General features: G+C 31.1%; 1 protein-coding gene and 1 non-coding gene across 2 annotated transcripts in view; both read left to right on the top strand.

Annotated features, from left to right (window-relative positions):
• spn-E (tudor domain containing 9 protein spindle E) overlaps window positions 1–16,665 on the top strand; it is a 191,656-nt gene that overhangs the window by 142,809 nt on the left and 32,182 nt on the right. The window lies entirely within an intron of this gene.
• Window positions 9,651–9,722, top strand: TRNAT-UGU (transfer RNA threonine (anticodon UGU)). The gene has a single exon. It is a non-coding gene; the product is annotated as a tRNA-Thr (tRNA).

Raw genomic sequence — 16,665 nt, 5'->3', positions numbered from 1 at the left:
CTACTTTAGGGGGGCACCTCTCGCCTCTCCCCCCTTCTGGATCCACCACTGGATGTCTTATCATTTTTTTTCACGTCGAGATAGTTATTTTCTCAGATTCTAGTTCCTGTGAAACTTGAAAAGGCTAATTACCTGTTTTTGCGGACAGCCGAGATAAGACTATTTTCGTTTTCAATGTTTTCGTATGAAATGGGCAGACCTTTCCTGAACTTTAAACAATAAACACCTCTGTTTGAAAATATTTGCACTTTATGAATTTAGATAGCGATAAGGGTTCCTGATTGAGACCAATTTTAGGACTTGGGTTCTAATTATTGGTTGCTGTGGTAAAAGTTGCCACAATAGCCCTATCCAAGAAAATACCAAACGTCTGTTAAGAAGTGTTTTTCGTAAAATTCTTAGGGAGTTTTCAGAAAATTGATAAAACTTTTAACACTGAAATATAAATGCGAAGCACCAAATATCATAATCAAATGTCATCGCTTTATGGCATTGTTCAAATAAAACTTATTTTTAACTTGATTATCGTTGTAAATTCATTCTTTGTCTTTCTTTCCATTCTTAAACCAATGTTATACTTACATTTTGCATTATTACAGCCCACTATATATACATTTATATAAATTTTTATGCAGTGTTACAGCTATACCAATTATTCTCCTTTCCTTTTTTATTAATAATTTCTGGTCGTTTTGAGTTTGAGTTATTGTAGGCTTCTATTTCTACTGATCTTAAGTTTAATATGGCCTTTACTTTTCTTTAAAATAAACTTCCTTTTTCGTAAAGTTTTCGTAGTATATATATATATTATATATATATATATATATATATATATATATATATATATATAATATATATATATATATATATATATATATATATATATATATATATATATATATATATATATATATATATATATATATATATATATATATATCGGCGCGTACAAACAGCTCCTCTCATTTGATCTGCCATTAGCGGTCCAATTACCCTGGAACACGTATTTTGGCAGAAACTTTTTCAAAATGCCTTTAAAACCAACTCGAGACTTCGAAAACTACTTGTAATTCCTATAAACATCTGAACTAATATATATATATATATATATATATATATATATATATATATATATATATATATATATATATATATATATATATATATATATATATACTTATATCGGCGCGTACATACAGCTCCTCTCATTTGATCTGCCATCAGCGGTCCAATTACCCTGGAACACGTATTTTGGCAGAAACTTTCTCAAAATGCCTTTGAAACCATCTTGAGACTTCGAAACCTATTTTTAATTCCTAAAAACATCTAATAATAACATTGCACTACTAATTACCGATTTTCATGTATGTATTGGAATAAATTAATTTAAAATTAGTTTCTTCAAAATTAACGTTGTTCCAACGTTGAAACCAAGTTTCGCGTTCAAGAGAGATCTGACTTGTCTACCCGTGAAAAGATCTAATGTCGCTTATGTTTATACGTTCTCTGGAGCACTCGCACCTCGGTCCGGGTTTTTATAATGGGTGAGATAGGGAAAGATCATACTGCTATTATATATACTGTGTAGCAAACTTACCGTCCCTTCGCTTGAATAACAAAGAAAATATTTTGGCTTGAAAATCAAGAAAATTGGCTGTCACCACGAAATTCTCCACATATGGCATCTTTTTTTCTTTCCATTTGATTTTCCTCCTCAGTTAACTGGGCACTGGAAAATCATAGAGAGCTGTATAATGGTTCATTTTAAATGAAATTACTACATCTAGTGCCTTTTGTAATTGAAAATAAAATAGTTTTTAAAACAGAATAAATTTCGACAAAAAACCGCATTTTCGTGTACAAGCTTGATCAATGACATTATAATCGTATATAGGTTATAACCATATATGACGTAATAAGTGAATGCAACATTTATGAACGTTCATCTCTCGACAAGATAACTATATTTTAGTTCTCAATTCAGAGTCGTTTAGCCTATTATTTAAAATGCAAAATATTTATGGGATTCAATCATCATCTGTAATTTTTAATTAAAACTAGAAAAATACCAGCAATTATATAAATTATTTTTATTTTTTGTTAGGTTTTATAGCAAGGAATATACATTAAAAGGTGATGATTCAAAGAACATACCATTGCATATATTGGACTTAGTTAGCTAGTAGTTTCCTTGAAAAATCCGGGTTGCAGCGGTAGCTAGCAACCTAGTAAGAGACGATCACCTCCAATGTCAAGAAATATAAAACCCCCCAACTCCTAAAAACAGAGTCAGATCAAAACAAAAAGTACACCATTAGAACCGCCTTGTCCGAATCCTCTATAAAGGAAACTTACCGCCCTTTGGCTTGAATAACAAAGAAAATATATTGGCTTGAAAATCAAGAAAATTGACTTTTACCACGTTATTCTCCACAAACGGGATATTTTTTTCTTTCCGCTTTTTCTTTCTGCTCAGCTAGCTGGGCACTGGAAAATCATAGAGAGCTGTATAATAGCTCATTTTAAAGGAATTGCAACATCTAGTCACTTTTTGTATTTAAAAATAAAATACTTTTTAAAGTAGAATCAATTTTGTCAAAAAAATTGCATTTTTGATGTATTTTCATACTGCAGTCTTTTCAAAGATATTTGAATTTTGAAGCAATAAAACAGTCCATGTAATGAACTCTATAGTAATAATAGCTACTTGTCTCAATAGTAACCGAAACTCCTGGAACCAAAATTTTCTTTTTTGGCTTAATCGCTAAAATTATTATGTAAACTGCAAAAATATTTATGATGTTTATAGTAAAGAACGAACTCTTGCCCTTAGTTACCTACTATGTCTTGTCAAATTAGCTAATTAATTTCATCTAATTTTGTTTAAAAATAATTCCCACACCGGGATTCGAACCCAAGACAATTAATTGTTTATAATAAAGATCGAACTCTTCCCTATACTAACTTGCATACGCAACTTCACTATAGTTAAGATTACAGTATTTATATTATGCATCATTATAAATTATAAAAGGTTCAAATGTTCGAAGATTATAGAGTTAAAAATTTTCCCACCCCGGGAATCGAACCCGAGCCTGTTAAGTGAAAGTTAACTATCCTAGCCACTAGACCATATTGAACCATAAAGATGTATGATTTAAGAGCCATATGCGTATTATTATTTCACCATACCAATTATAATAAGGCCAAAACAAAATCGTCGACTTGCAACCTTACTTTTGACACATTAGTTAAATCTTCATCAGGCTTAAAAAATGTTTTGCTAGTTTTACATGAAAGAACGAACCTTAGTCCATATATAACATGTTAACTTAAACATAAATAGGGATTATGTAATTTCCAATAGTATCATGGCTGTAGAGATGGCTGAAACCTAGTTACAATAAAAAACGATCATTGGAATAACAAAAATTGCATACCTTTGGAATTAGCTGACTACTTGATTATTTGAGACTCGTCTCTTACTATTTAAAAGAAGAAAAAGCCGTAGGCTTTTTCTGTGTGTAATCAGTTGATATATAATAAAGAACGACCTCTTGCCTATACTAAATTTTATACGCCACTTAATTATAGTATTGGTTAGTAATTCAACAGATAGCTTGGCACTGTAACATCGTAGAGAGTTGTTCAATGACTCATTTTAAAGGAAATTAGTGGGGTTAAAAACCTTTTATAATTAAAACAAATTATTTTTATTACATTAAGAAATTTTAATTATGTTTTACAATAAAGAAGGACACCTTGCCCATGTTAACTAAAACATAAATAGGGATTATGTAATTTCCATCAGTGTCATGCCTGTAGAGATGGCTGAAACCTAGTTACAATAAGAGACGATCATTGGAATAAAAAACAATTGCATACATTGGAATTAGCTAGCTAGTTGATTGCTTGAGACTCGTCTCTTACTATTTCAAAGAAGAAAAAGCCGTAGGCTTTTTCCTGTGTGTAATCAGTTTATTATCATAGACAGCGCTCTAGCACTGCCTGAGTAAAGAACGATGTGGGCACAATGAGTTTTTTTTTTCTTCAGTCAGGCACTTCGTATCGAAGGAGTCGTCGTATCCGGTTTGCAGCGATTTTTTACAGTGAAGAACGAACCTTAGCTCATAGTAACAGAAATACGAATATCTAGGTTGCAGCGGTAGCTAGCAACCTATTAATTACATAATACGGGTTGCAGCGGTAGAAATAGGGGTTGCAGTGGGTTGCAGCGGTAGAAACGCCAAATTAAAAGATGATAATTAGAAGCACATTATAATAAAGATCGAACTCTTCCCTATACTAACTTGCATACGCAACTTCACTATAGTTAATATAGTTAAGATTACAGTATTTATATTATACATCATTATAAATTATAAAAGGTTCAAATATTCGAAGATTATAGAGTTAAAAAATTTAGTAAAGAACGAACTCTTGCCCTTAGTTACCTATGTCTTGTCAAATTAGCTAATTAATTTCACCTGATTTTGTTTTAAAAATAATTCCCACACCGGGATTCGAAACCAAGCCAATTGGTTGAAAGCCAACTATCCTAAACCACTAGACCATATGAGATATGTGTAAAAAGCTAATTAATTGTTTTATGATATCCGGGTTGTTATAATAAAGAACGACCTCTTGCCTATACTAAATTTTATACGCCACTTAATTATAGTATAGGTTAGTACTTCAACAGATAGCATGGCACTGGAACATCGTAGAGAGTTGTTCAATGGCTCATTTTAAAGGAAATTATTGGGGTTAAAAACCTTTTGTAATTAAAACAAATTGTTTTTATTACATTAAGAAATTTTAATTATGTTCCTTAAGAAATCATCATAAATAAAAATTTCCCAAACAGAAATTGAACTCATTACAGTAAAGAACGATCTCTCTCCCATAGTAAATGACATGTTACATTAAAAGACGATCATTGGAATAAAAAGTTATTGCATGCATTGGACTTAGTTAGTTACTTGATCGTTTGAGGTTCGTCTCTTACTATTTCAAAAAGAAAAAGCTGTAAGCTTTTTCCTGTTTGTAATGAAAATACAGTACTACACAAACAACAGAGATAGTAACTTGAAAAGAAAAAAGCAAAGGTATTCAACCGACCAGGCGTATCGAGAAGTAATAATTGAGAGAGCAAAACGAAACAGCAAGATGTGTTATCTCAATAATGAAGATTATAGACATGCAAAAATTGAGACAGCCAAACAAAAGTTCAAGGAGAGTTATCACAATGATGAAGATTACCGCATCAAATATAAGAAAAACCGAAAGCAAAGGTATTCAACCGTCCAGGTGTATCAAGAAGTAAAAATTGAGATAGCCAAACAAAAGATCAAGGAGCGTTATCAAAATGATAAACTTTATAGAGAAGCATATAATAAAGAATTACATTAAAAGACGATCATTAGAATATCAAACCATAGTATACATTGGACTTAGTTAGCTACTTGATTGTTTGAGGTTCGTCTCTTACTATTTCAAAGAAAAAAAGCCGTAGGCTTTTTCCTGTTTATTATCATGATTATCAATAATCTGTTCAGGAAACTTAGACCACCGTGGCTTGAAAAAGAGTCAAACAGTTCGTGGTAACGAACTGTATAAGTAAGAGCGACTCGTCTCAATAGTAACTGAAACTCTAAAAAACGGAATTTTAATATTAATAGATACATCAAACGAATTGGATTTTTATGCTGATTTTAAATATATAAGTTTCAACAAGTTTATTCATATCCATCAAAAGTTACGACCCCAGAAAATTTGCCTTACTTTCAGAAAAAAGGGGAAAACACCCCCTAAAAGTCATAGAATGAAAATAACACCATCAGATTCAGCGTATCAGATAACCGGACTGTAGAGGTTTCAAGCTCCTATCTGCAAAAATGTGAAATTTTGTATTTTTTTTGCCAGAAGAAAGTTCACGGATGAGGGTTTATTTGTTTGCCTTTTTTTACCAGGGGTGATCGTATCGACCCAGAGGTCCTAGAATTTTGTGAGTGGGCTTATTTGAAAGGAAATTAAAAGTACTATTGCCTTTCTTAATAAAAAAAAAATTAAAGATATGATCAACTTTTACAATAAAACTGCATTTTGATGTCTTTTCATACTGCAGTCTTTTCAAAGATATTTGATCTTTTAAGCAATCACAATCATATATGAAGTAATAAGTGACTTGACGTAATATCTAACACCGATTGTGTACTAATAATAATATATGACGCAATGAGTGACTTTACTTAAAAATTGAAAAAATCAATTTTTATTTTATTTTATTAAACAGTTCGTGGTAACGAACTTGCAAGATTAACTAAGTAAGAGCAACCCATCACAATAGTAACCAAAACTCTAAAAAACAGAAATTTAATATCAATAGATAGTTCAAAATAACTTGATTTTTATGCCGAATTTAAATGTACCAGTTTCATCAAGTTTACTTTTACCCATAAAAAGTTTCGACCCTAAGAAAATATACCTTATTTTGGAAAAAAGGGAAAAACACCCCCGAAAAGTCAGAATCTTAATAAAAATCACACCATCAGATTCAGCTTATCAGAGAGCCTTACTGTAGAGGTTTCACGCTCCTTTCTGATAAAATCTGGAATTTTGTATTTTTGTGCCAGAAGAAAGATCACGGATGCGTGTTTATTTTTTTTTTACTTTTTTTCCCCGGGGTGATCGTATCGATCCAGAGGTCTTAGAATTTTGTGAGAGGGCTTATTTGAACAGAAATTAAAAGTTCTAGTTCCTTTCTTAATCAAAAAACAAAAAAAAAGTATTTAAAGATAGAGTCACTTTTTACAAAAAACGGCATTTTTTTATGTCTTTTCATACTGCAGTCTTTTCAAAGATATTTGATCTTTTAAGCAATCACAACCATATACGAAGTAATAAGGGACGTGACGTAATATCTAACACCGATTGTGACTAATAACCATATATGACGTAATGAGAGACGTTACGTAAAGAATTAAAAAAATCAATTTTTATTTTATTTTAGTTTTACATTAAGGAATTATAATAAGGAACGAATGTTAAAGCTATTATAAAAGGCACTTCGATAGATGGAGACTATCTAAATTTCACCAGAAATATCTGAAACCTAGTAAACAAAAAACTACGGCAAATAGTGACTAATCACTCAAGATGATTTTATCGTAGAGATCACATTGAAAAGGTTACTGTTTACAATATGTTGCAAAGGTATTTTTCGTATAACCATATATGATGTAATAAGTGAATAAAATTTTTATACTGTCTGATTCTCTGAAGTTCGTCTCTTACTATTCCAAATAAGAAAACGTCATGGTTTTTTTCCTGTTTATGATTTTCGTGGATTATAATAAACTATTAATAAGATCTTGCTTAAGACGACTTAAACACTATGTATTGATTAATTAGGATTAGTCTTTTCCTCTCATACATTGAGAAATAGTGAAAAGTTACATGAGGCTAAAGATTTAACCTAGACTAACATAGCAGATTTCGTGAAAAAATGTATTCATTATTTTAAAAGCTTTCTAGATATTTCTGACTAAAATTTGATTTTGATGTACGTATGCATTAAAAGACGATCATTAAAAGTACAGTAAAGGAAGAACAGTAAAGCCCATCATTACTGATTTCTACTAAAAGACTAAAATTTTGCAATTATACCTTACTTTCCTTACTATCCAATGGAAATTAATTTAAAATGTTGCCTCGGGTGAGGCTTGAACTCACAACCTTAGGATTAAGATACCTAGGCTCTACCCATTGTGCTACTGACGCTTGTGTATTAGGAAAGGTTTATAAAGAAAATGAAAATGAAACCTAAAATTTAAAATTAACATAAAAATCTAATTCTTTTGATGTATATATTGGTATCGAAATTCCGCTTTTTAGACTTTTGGTCATTATTAAGACGAGCCATTCTTACTATACAGCTCGTTAACATGAACTTTTTGATATAGGATGCAGTTCGTTCCTTACTTAATATAATTAAAACCATGATACCGAGGATATTTACAAAATTCCCATTTACAGTATCGATCCTTTATGTATCACAAAAACTTAGATCACTAACCTGTTCCAATGGTACAAAAGAATCCATATCTGTATCGTTACTTCTCTTACTAGACATACAAACAGGAAAAACCCTATGGTTTTTTCTTAATTGGAATAGTAAGAGACGACATGGCTTCAACCTACGATTATGACATCATTTGATCAATCTTTAACATGAAATTATAATATTACTTTAGTTACTAAGGGCTGGCAGTTTGTTCTTTACTGTAACAAGTATCAGAAACGTAACTAAAAATAAAACTAATTTTAAAATTTTCAGGTATTTTTCCAGTTAAAATTAAAAGATTAAAATTATTGCTCAGATACAATTAATTTTTTTGCAGTTTATAACTTTATCGATTCTGAACTAAATATAAAGTAAAATAAAAATTGATTTTTTCCATTTTTACGTAACGTTACTCATTACGTCATATATGGTTGTTAGTGCACAATCGGTGTTAGATCTCACGTCACGTCACTTATTACTTCATATATGGTTATGATTGCCTAAAAAATCAAATATCTTTGAAAATAGGAAAAGACTAAAAATGCAGTTTTTTTTGTAAAAAGTGATTCTAATTTTAATTTTTTTTTTTCGTTTTTTAATTAAAAAGGGCACTAGAACTTTTAATTTCTGTTCAAATAAGTCTCTCGTGACATTCTAAGACCACTGGTTCGATACGATTACCCATGGGAAAAACAAAAAAACAAATAAACACGCATCCATGATCTTTCTTCTGGCAAAAATACAAAATTCCACATTTTTGGAGATAGGAGCTTCAAATCTCTACAGTAAGCTTATCTGATACGCTGAATCTGATGGTGTGATTTCATCAAGATTCTATGACTTTTAGTGGGTGTTTTTCCTTTTTTTGAAAGTAAGGCAGATTTTCTCAGGCTCATAACTTTTGATGGATATGAGTAAACAAAATGAAACTTAAATATTTAAAATCAGCATAAAAATCCGATTCGTCTGATGTATCTATCAGTATTAAAATTCCATCTTTGAGAGCTTCGGTTACTATTGAGACGTGACGCTCTTACTATACAGTTCGTTACCACGAACTGTTCGATGCTTACAAAATTCCCATTTACAGTAGCAATCCTTTATGTAATCTGATTTCTAACAACGAATTCTACTAAGCTTCAAACTTTTGAATTTATTTTTCAAGGTTTTTGAATTGTTGAAATCCCTTGTTAAAATACATACAAATATTTTTGCAATAACAAATTTTTTTGCTCTATGCATATAAATGTTTTTTCATACTGCAGTCTATTCAAAGTTATTCGATTATTACAGAAAGTCTTATATCTAACAACGAAATCTACGAAGCTTCAAACTTTTGGTTTTATTTTTTAAGGTTTTTGAATTGTTGTAATCCCTTGTTAAAATATATACAAATATTTTTGCAAATAGCAGTTTTTTTTTTCTTTGCGCCATCAGATTTCTTTTTATAACTGCAGTATATTCAAAGAGATTTGATATCTGCGTGCCTATGGATTCTTTATAGGGATTATCAACATTTATAATGAAGGTATATCGATCCTTTATGTAACTTATCTAAAATTAGTTTATTATGACTTATATTTAAGCCTCTATAGCTCAATGGCAGAGCACTGATCTTGTAAACCAGGGGTCTTGAGTTTAATCCTCAGTGGAGGCAATTTTTAATTGTAATTCATGCTTTAATATAATTCGTTCTTTACTATAATCCTTACTATAAACTACCACTGCAATTTGGATCTTTACTAGAAAATTTATCATCCACTTTGGGCAGAAGTTCGTTCTTAAATATATCCTAAATCACTGTCAGATGGCAATTTTATCTCAATAGACTTTTTTTCAAAACTTATTTTTTAACTTTTTATTGCTATAGGTTGCAGTTCGCCTTTTAATAGGTTGCAGCAAGGCTGCAAAGGTTTAGTTTATCCTTTAATGTAAATTTATGTACCAGATTACAAACAGGAAAAAGCCTATGGCTTTTTCTTATTTGGAATAGTAAGAGACGATCTTCAGAGAATGAGGCATCAAACTAAGCCAAATATGTGCCATGATTTGTTCTATACTAGGTTTCAGCCATTTCTACAGCTATGATACCAATGAAACCTACGTAGTCGCCATTTAAAATTAACCAGACCAATTCCTTATATAGTTTTTTTAGTTCATTAACGAATTTATTATCATGTTTTATATGTAACTTGTATTTTACAAGTCTCTGATGGTACAATGTAAGCATACACACTTGTCATGTGGGAGAACGGGGTTGGATTCCCCGTCGGGAAGAATTTTTAAAATATTGAATTTAAAGCAATGTCTTTTCAATTTAAATTTAAAAAAACTCGTTTAGTTACTCCCTAGCTAAAATAATGAAAATTTTATGAATGAACCACAGGGTTCAGTTCCTTTGGACTTGAGTTCGTTCTTTACTATAAAATCTTTATATAAAATATTTAAGTTACTATTGGCTAGAGTTTGTTCCTTATTTTAAAATATTCACACAGTTTTGTGAGGCAGCGTGGCCGAGTGGTTTAAGGCGCTAGTGTTAGCCACCCGTCGCTTCGGAGGCATGGGTTCGAACCCCACTGCTGAAAATATTTCAGACCAAAGCAAACAAATTACTTGTTTGAGTCATAAATTATAATCTTATTTTATTTACTATGGGCTGAAGTTCATTCTTTACTGTAATTACTGCTACATAAACTGCAATTGCTCCTCCCAATATTAATATACGAATTTTCTAAGAAGTACGCCTCCGTATATTCACTGTGTTGTCTAATATTTTCCATTGCATCTATAAACTGATCCAGTTTTGCCAGTCCATAGCTTGGAAGCTTTTCATTAAACTGACAACATTTCTTTTGGATATTACTATTAGGTTTTGCCAGATCATTTCTAGCCGACTTTTCAGCAGCATCCGCTCTTTCAAAGAGAATTTTAATCTGTAATTTTGATTACTTTTCGTAATCCTGGTAAAACATTCGTAAAATATTTCTCAATTTACGAAGATCAACCTGCAGTTTTGGCATCTTCTTGGACTTCTGAATGTAATTTTTAACTTTGTCCTTATGTGTTCTTTGGTACAGCCTCGCAGAGGTTTTAATTTTTCACTATAGCTTTTTTCACCCCAGTACTTTGTACCTACCCATTTTTCTGGTAGCAACTTTTTTCTTATGTTTGTTTCGTTAATCTTTATCATTATCATACCGTTCCTTGCTCTTTTGTTTGGCTGTCTCAATTTTCGCTTCTCTATAAAGTTCATCATTTTGATAACGCTCCTTGATGTTTTGTTTGGCTCTCTCAATTTTTTACTTCTCGAAAAACCTGGTCGGTTGAATACCTTTGCTTTTCTTTTTTCTTATATTTGATTCGGTAATCTTCATCATTATCATACTGATCCTTGAACTTTTGTTTGGCTCCCTCAATTTTTGCATGTCTATAATCTTCATCATTAAGATAACGCTGTTTGTCTCTCTCGATTTTTACTTCTCGATACGCCTTGTCTCTTGAAAAACTTTGCTTTTCACTTTTCAGGATGCTATTTTTGTTTTCTGTGTAATACTGCTTTTTTAAATTACGTATAACTCGCTTAAAAGGCATCTTATTATTAAATAATAAATAATTGTCTTATCGAATTAACATTTCTTAAGATTCGTATCAAGTACCAGTAACCTAACAAAAACTAATTTTTAAATTTTCAGGTATTTTGTTAGTTTGAATGAAAAGATTAAAATTATTGCTCAGATATCATAAATATTTTCGCAGTTTACATAATAACTTTAGCGATTCTAAACTGAAAAATAAAATATATAAAACAAAATTGAATTTTTTGGTCTGGAAATACGTATTAAAATCCCACGTCGGGTAGTTAGAACCTAACCAAAAATTAAACTAATTTTCAAGTTGTAAGGTATTTTTCTAGTTTGAATTGAAAGATTCAAACTATTGCCCGTCAAGTTGCCGGTCTAGGTATGGATCGGCAACTGTGGAACAGTTTACAGATGTAATGGAAAATATTAGACATCACTATGAATATATGGAGGCATAATTGTCCTTAACTTATTTTCAGCTTTATTCGATGATCGAGCCTTTATGTACTACATCCAACGACTATGACGTCATTGATCAATATTGTACATAAAAAATGAAGTTTTTCGTAAAAAATTGATTCTATTTTAAAAAAAAATTAATTACAAATGGCACTAGATCTAGAGATTTTTTTTAAATGAGCCATTGAACAACTCTACGATGTTCCAGTGCCAGGCTATCCTTAAAAAAGAAGAAAAGAGAAGAAAAATACCGTTGAGGCAGAATGCTGTAGTAGCTGCCACTTTTCTTGATTTTCAAGCCAATGTATTTCCTTTGCTGTTCAAGCCAAGGTACAGAAAGTTTGCTATGTAAGGATTTCAGACTTGGCGGTTCTAATGGTGTACTTTTTGTTTTGATCGGACTCTATTTTTAGGAGTTATGGGTTGTTAAATTTCCCAATATTGGACGTTATCGTCTCTTACTAAGTTGCTAGCTACCACTCCAACCCGGATTTGTTAAACCCCCCCCCCCCCCAAAAAAAAAAATACTGCATTTTACATAATAATGTATAATTATATAAAAAAAATCTAATTGACAAATACAATTTATGATGAACTATATAGGTCCTTTATGTAAAATTCTTTCTTATATGAACATTTCGTGGTGTAGTGATTAGCACTTAGGACTTTGAGTCCTACGATCTGAGTTCAAACCTTGGTGGACGGTTCTTACGAAATGTAGCTTACTTATACTAACATTTAGGTTTCTGCCGTAATTCTTTCTATTCAAAATTAAATTAGTTACTATGGCCTAGAGTTAGTTCTTTACCATATCGTAACAATTTATTTTATAATAATAATTATTTTTTTAATTACAAAACGTTTCTATATACAGCAATTTCCTTTAAAATGAGCAATTAGACAGCTCTTTATTATGACCACCAACTGTTTGATTTAATACTTAAGTTACTATGGGTTACAGTCCATTCCTTATTGTAAACCTTTTTAGGAACTATGGGTTTTTATATTTCTTAACATTGGACGTGATCGTCTCTTACTAGGTTGCTAGCTACCGCTGAAACCCGGATGATTACAAACAGCAAAAATCCTAAGGATTTTTATTCTTTGAAATAGAAAGAGACGAACTTCAAACAATCAATTAGATAACCAAATCGACTGTATACAATGATTTGTTATTCCAATGATCGTTTTTTAATGTAATATTACTTCATATATGGTTGATACGTACAATTATGACGTCATTCATCAAGATTGGCCATAAAGATGCAGTTTTTAGTGGAAAAATTGATTTCATTTAAAATAAAATAAAAAATTACAAATGGCACTAGATCTAGTAATTTACTTTAAAATGAGCCATTGATCAACTCTATACGATATTCCAGTGCCAAGCTATCTTTGGAAAAGAAGAAAAGAGAAAAAAAGGAAAAAGATGCCGTTTCGATAGAAAGCTGTATTACCTGTACCTTTTCTTGACTTTCAAGCCAATATATTTCCCTTGCTGTTAAAGTCAAATGACAGAAAGTTTCCTATATAGGGGTTTTGGACAAGGCAGTTCTATTGGTATACTTTTTGTTTTGAAGTGATTTTTTTTTAAGGAGTTATGGGTTTTTATATTTCTTAACATTGGACGTGATCGTCTCTTACTAGGTTGCTAGCTACCGCTGCAACCCGGAAAATTATGATGAGCTCAATCGGTCCTTTATGTAAACTTTACTAACCTATACTATAGCTAAGTATCATCATAAAAATGTAAAAATTCCGTTTTTTAGAGTTTCGGTTACTATTAAGACGATTCGCTCTTACCATATAGTTCTTTACCACGAACTGTTTGATAATAGCCCTGATTACAAGCAGGAAAAACCCTACGGCTTTTTCTTATTTGGATTAGTATAAGACGAACCTTAAAGAATTGGGCAGCTAACTAAGTCCAATATATGCAATGGTTTGGAATCCTAATGATCGTATTCTAATATAGTTTTATTTAAAATTTTCAGGAATTATTGTAGTTTCAGTTAACAAATCAATTTTTTGTTAAAACCCCCCAAACATGACTGCATTTTACATACTAACGATAATTATATGAAATGAAACCGTATTGACAAACACCATACATGTTGAACTCTATCGGTCCTTTATGTAAACTTTACTAACCTATACTATAGTTGAGTGGCCTATAAAATTTAGTATAGGCAAGAGGTCGTTCTTTATTATAACAACCCGGATAATTTAATTGTTTCAAAAATCAAATATCTTTGAAAAGACAGCAGTATGAAAAAGATATCAAAAATGCAGTTTTTTTAAAGTGATTCTATTTTAAAATTTTTTGTTTTTTTGATCAAAAAAGGCCCTAGAACTTTTAATTTTCGTTTGAATGGGCCCTATCGTGACATTCTAGTATCACTGGGTCGATACGATTACCCCTGGTAAAAAGAAAAGGGCAAACATATAAACACGCATCCTGGATCTTTCTTCTGGCAAAAAATACAACGAATTCCACATTTTTGCTGTTAGGAGCTTAAAATCTCTACAATAAGATTCTCTGATACGCTGAATCTGATGGTGTGGTTTTCATTGAGATTCTATGACTTTTAGGGGGAGTTTTCCCCTTTTTTTGAAAATAAGGCAAATTTTCTCAGGCTCGTAACTTTTGATGGATATGAGTAAACCTGATGAAACTTATATATTTAAAAGTTTGGGTTACTATTGAGACGAGTCGCTCTTACTGTACAGTTCATTACAACGAACTGTTTGATTTAACTTATGCCAAAAAACGTCAATACTGTCTAGTACTCTGTATCCTTTCTGTCGTTCCAGATAATAGACGAGGCCAATAGCAGCTAATCCATATAAAAAACAAAATAAAATAGTAACAGCAAAAATAAATACACAAAACAACCAAAACATGTTTAACAAAGTTGATATGTCGAGTAGCAAGTCAATGTCACTCGTCGAGTAGCAAGAACCTAACAAAAAACAAAACTAATTTAAAAATTTTCAAGTATTTTTCCAGTTTGAAATAAAAAATAAAAAGTATTGCTCGAACACCATAAATATTTTTGCAGTTTACATAATGAACTGAAAACTAAAATAAAATAAAAAAAAATGAATTTCTTTTCTACGAAAATATAGCACAAACGATAGGCCCTTTACAATTTGAGCCAAAAAAAAAGTTTGGTTCCAGAAAAATTTTTTGGTTTCAGGAAAATATTATTCATATAGTTATGTGTGGCAGCGAGGCCGAGTGGTTTAAGGCGCTGGTGTTAGCCACCCCTCACTTCGGAGGCATGGGATCGAATTCCACCGCTGACAGTATTTTAGACCAAAGCAAACAAACTACTTGTTTGAATCATAAATTATAATCTTATTTTATTTACTATTGGCCGAAGTTCGTTCTTTACTGTAAATTATGATGAACTCTATCGGTCCTTTATGTAAACTTTACTAATCTATACTATAGTTAAGTATCATCACAAAAAAGTAAAAATTCCGTTTTTTAGAGTTTCGGTTACTATTGACAAGAGTCGCTCTTACTACACAGTTCTTTACCACGAGCGTTTAATAATAACCCTGATTACAGACAGGAAAACTCCTACGGCTTTTTCTTGTTTGGATTAGTTTGAGGCGAACCTCAAAGAATCGGGCAGCTAACTAAGTCCAATATATGCAATGGTTTGGTATCCTAATGATCGTCTTTTAATATAATTTTATTTAAAATTTTCAGGAATTATTGTAGTTTCAGTTAACAAATCAATTTTTGTCAAACCCCCCACATATTACTTCATTTTACATAATAACGGATAATTATATAAAATGAAACCGTATTGACAAACACCATACATGTTGAACTCTATCAGTCATTTGTGTAAACTTAACTAACCTTTACTATAGTTAAGTGGCCTTTAAAATTTAGTATAGCAAGAGGTCGTTCTTTATTATAACAACCCGGATAATTTGATTGTTTCAAAAATCAAATATGTTTGAAAAGACGGCAGTATGAAAATATATCAAAAATGCAGTTTTTTGTAAAAAGTGATTCTATTTTTATATTCTTTGTTTTTTTTATTAATAAAGGCACTAGAACTCTTAATTTCCGTTTGAATGGGCCCTCTCGTGATATTTTGGTACCACTTGGTCGATACGATCACCCCTGGTAAAAAGAAAAAGGCAAACAAATAAACACGCATCCGCGATTTTTCTTCTGGCAAAAAATACAATAGACGAGGCCAAATGCAGCTAATCCAGATAAAAACAAAATAAAATAGTAATAGCAAAAATAAATATACAAAACAACCAAAACATGTTTAACAAAGTTGACATGTCGAGTAGCAAGCCAATGTCACGCGTCGAGTAGCAAGAACCTAACAAAAAACAAAACTAATTTTAAAATTTTCCAGTATTTTTCCAGTTTGAAATAAAAAATATAAATTATTGCTCGAACACCATAAATATTTTTGCAATTTACATAATGAACTGTAAACTAAAATAAAATAAAAAAATGAATTTTTTTCTACGGAAATATAGCACAAACGATAGGCACTTTACAATTTGAGCCAAAAAAAA

Source organism: Artemia sp. Qi Xiang Cuo, chromosome 2, assembly GCF_049724085.1.
Source record: "Artemia sp. Qi Xiang Cuo chromosome 2, ASM4972408v1, whole genome shotgun sequence".
Lineage (NCBI taxonomy): Eukaryota > Metazoa > Arthropoda > Branchiopoda > Anostraca > Artemiidae > Artemia > Artemia sp. Qi Xiang Cuo.
Note: the sequence above shows the minus strand (reverse complement) of the source record. Positions and strands in the feature narration are given on the sequence as shown.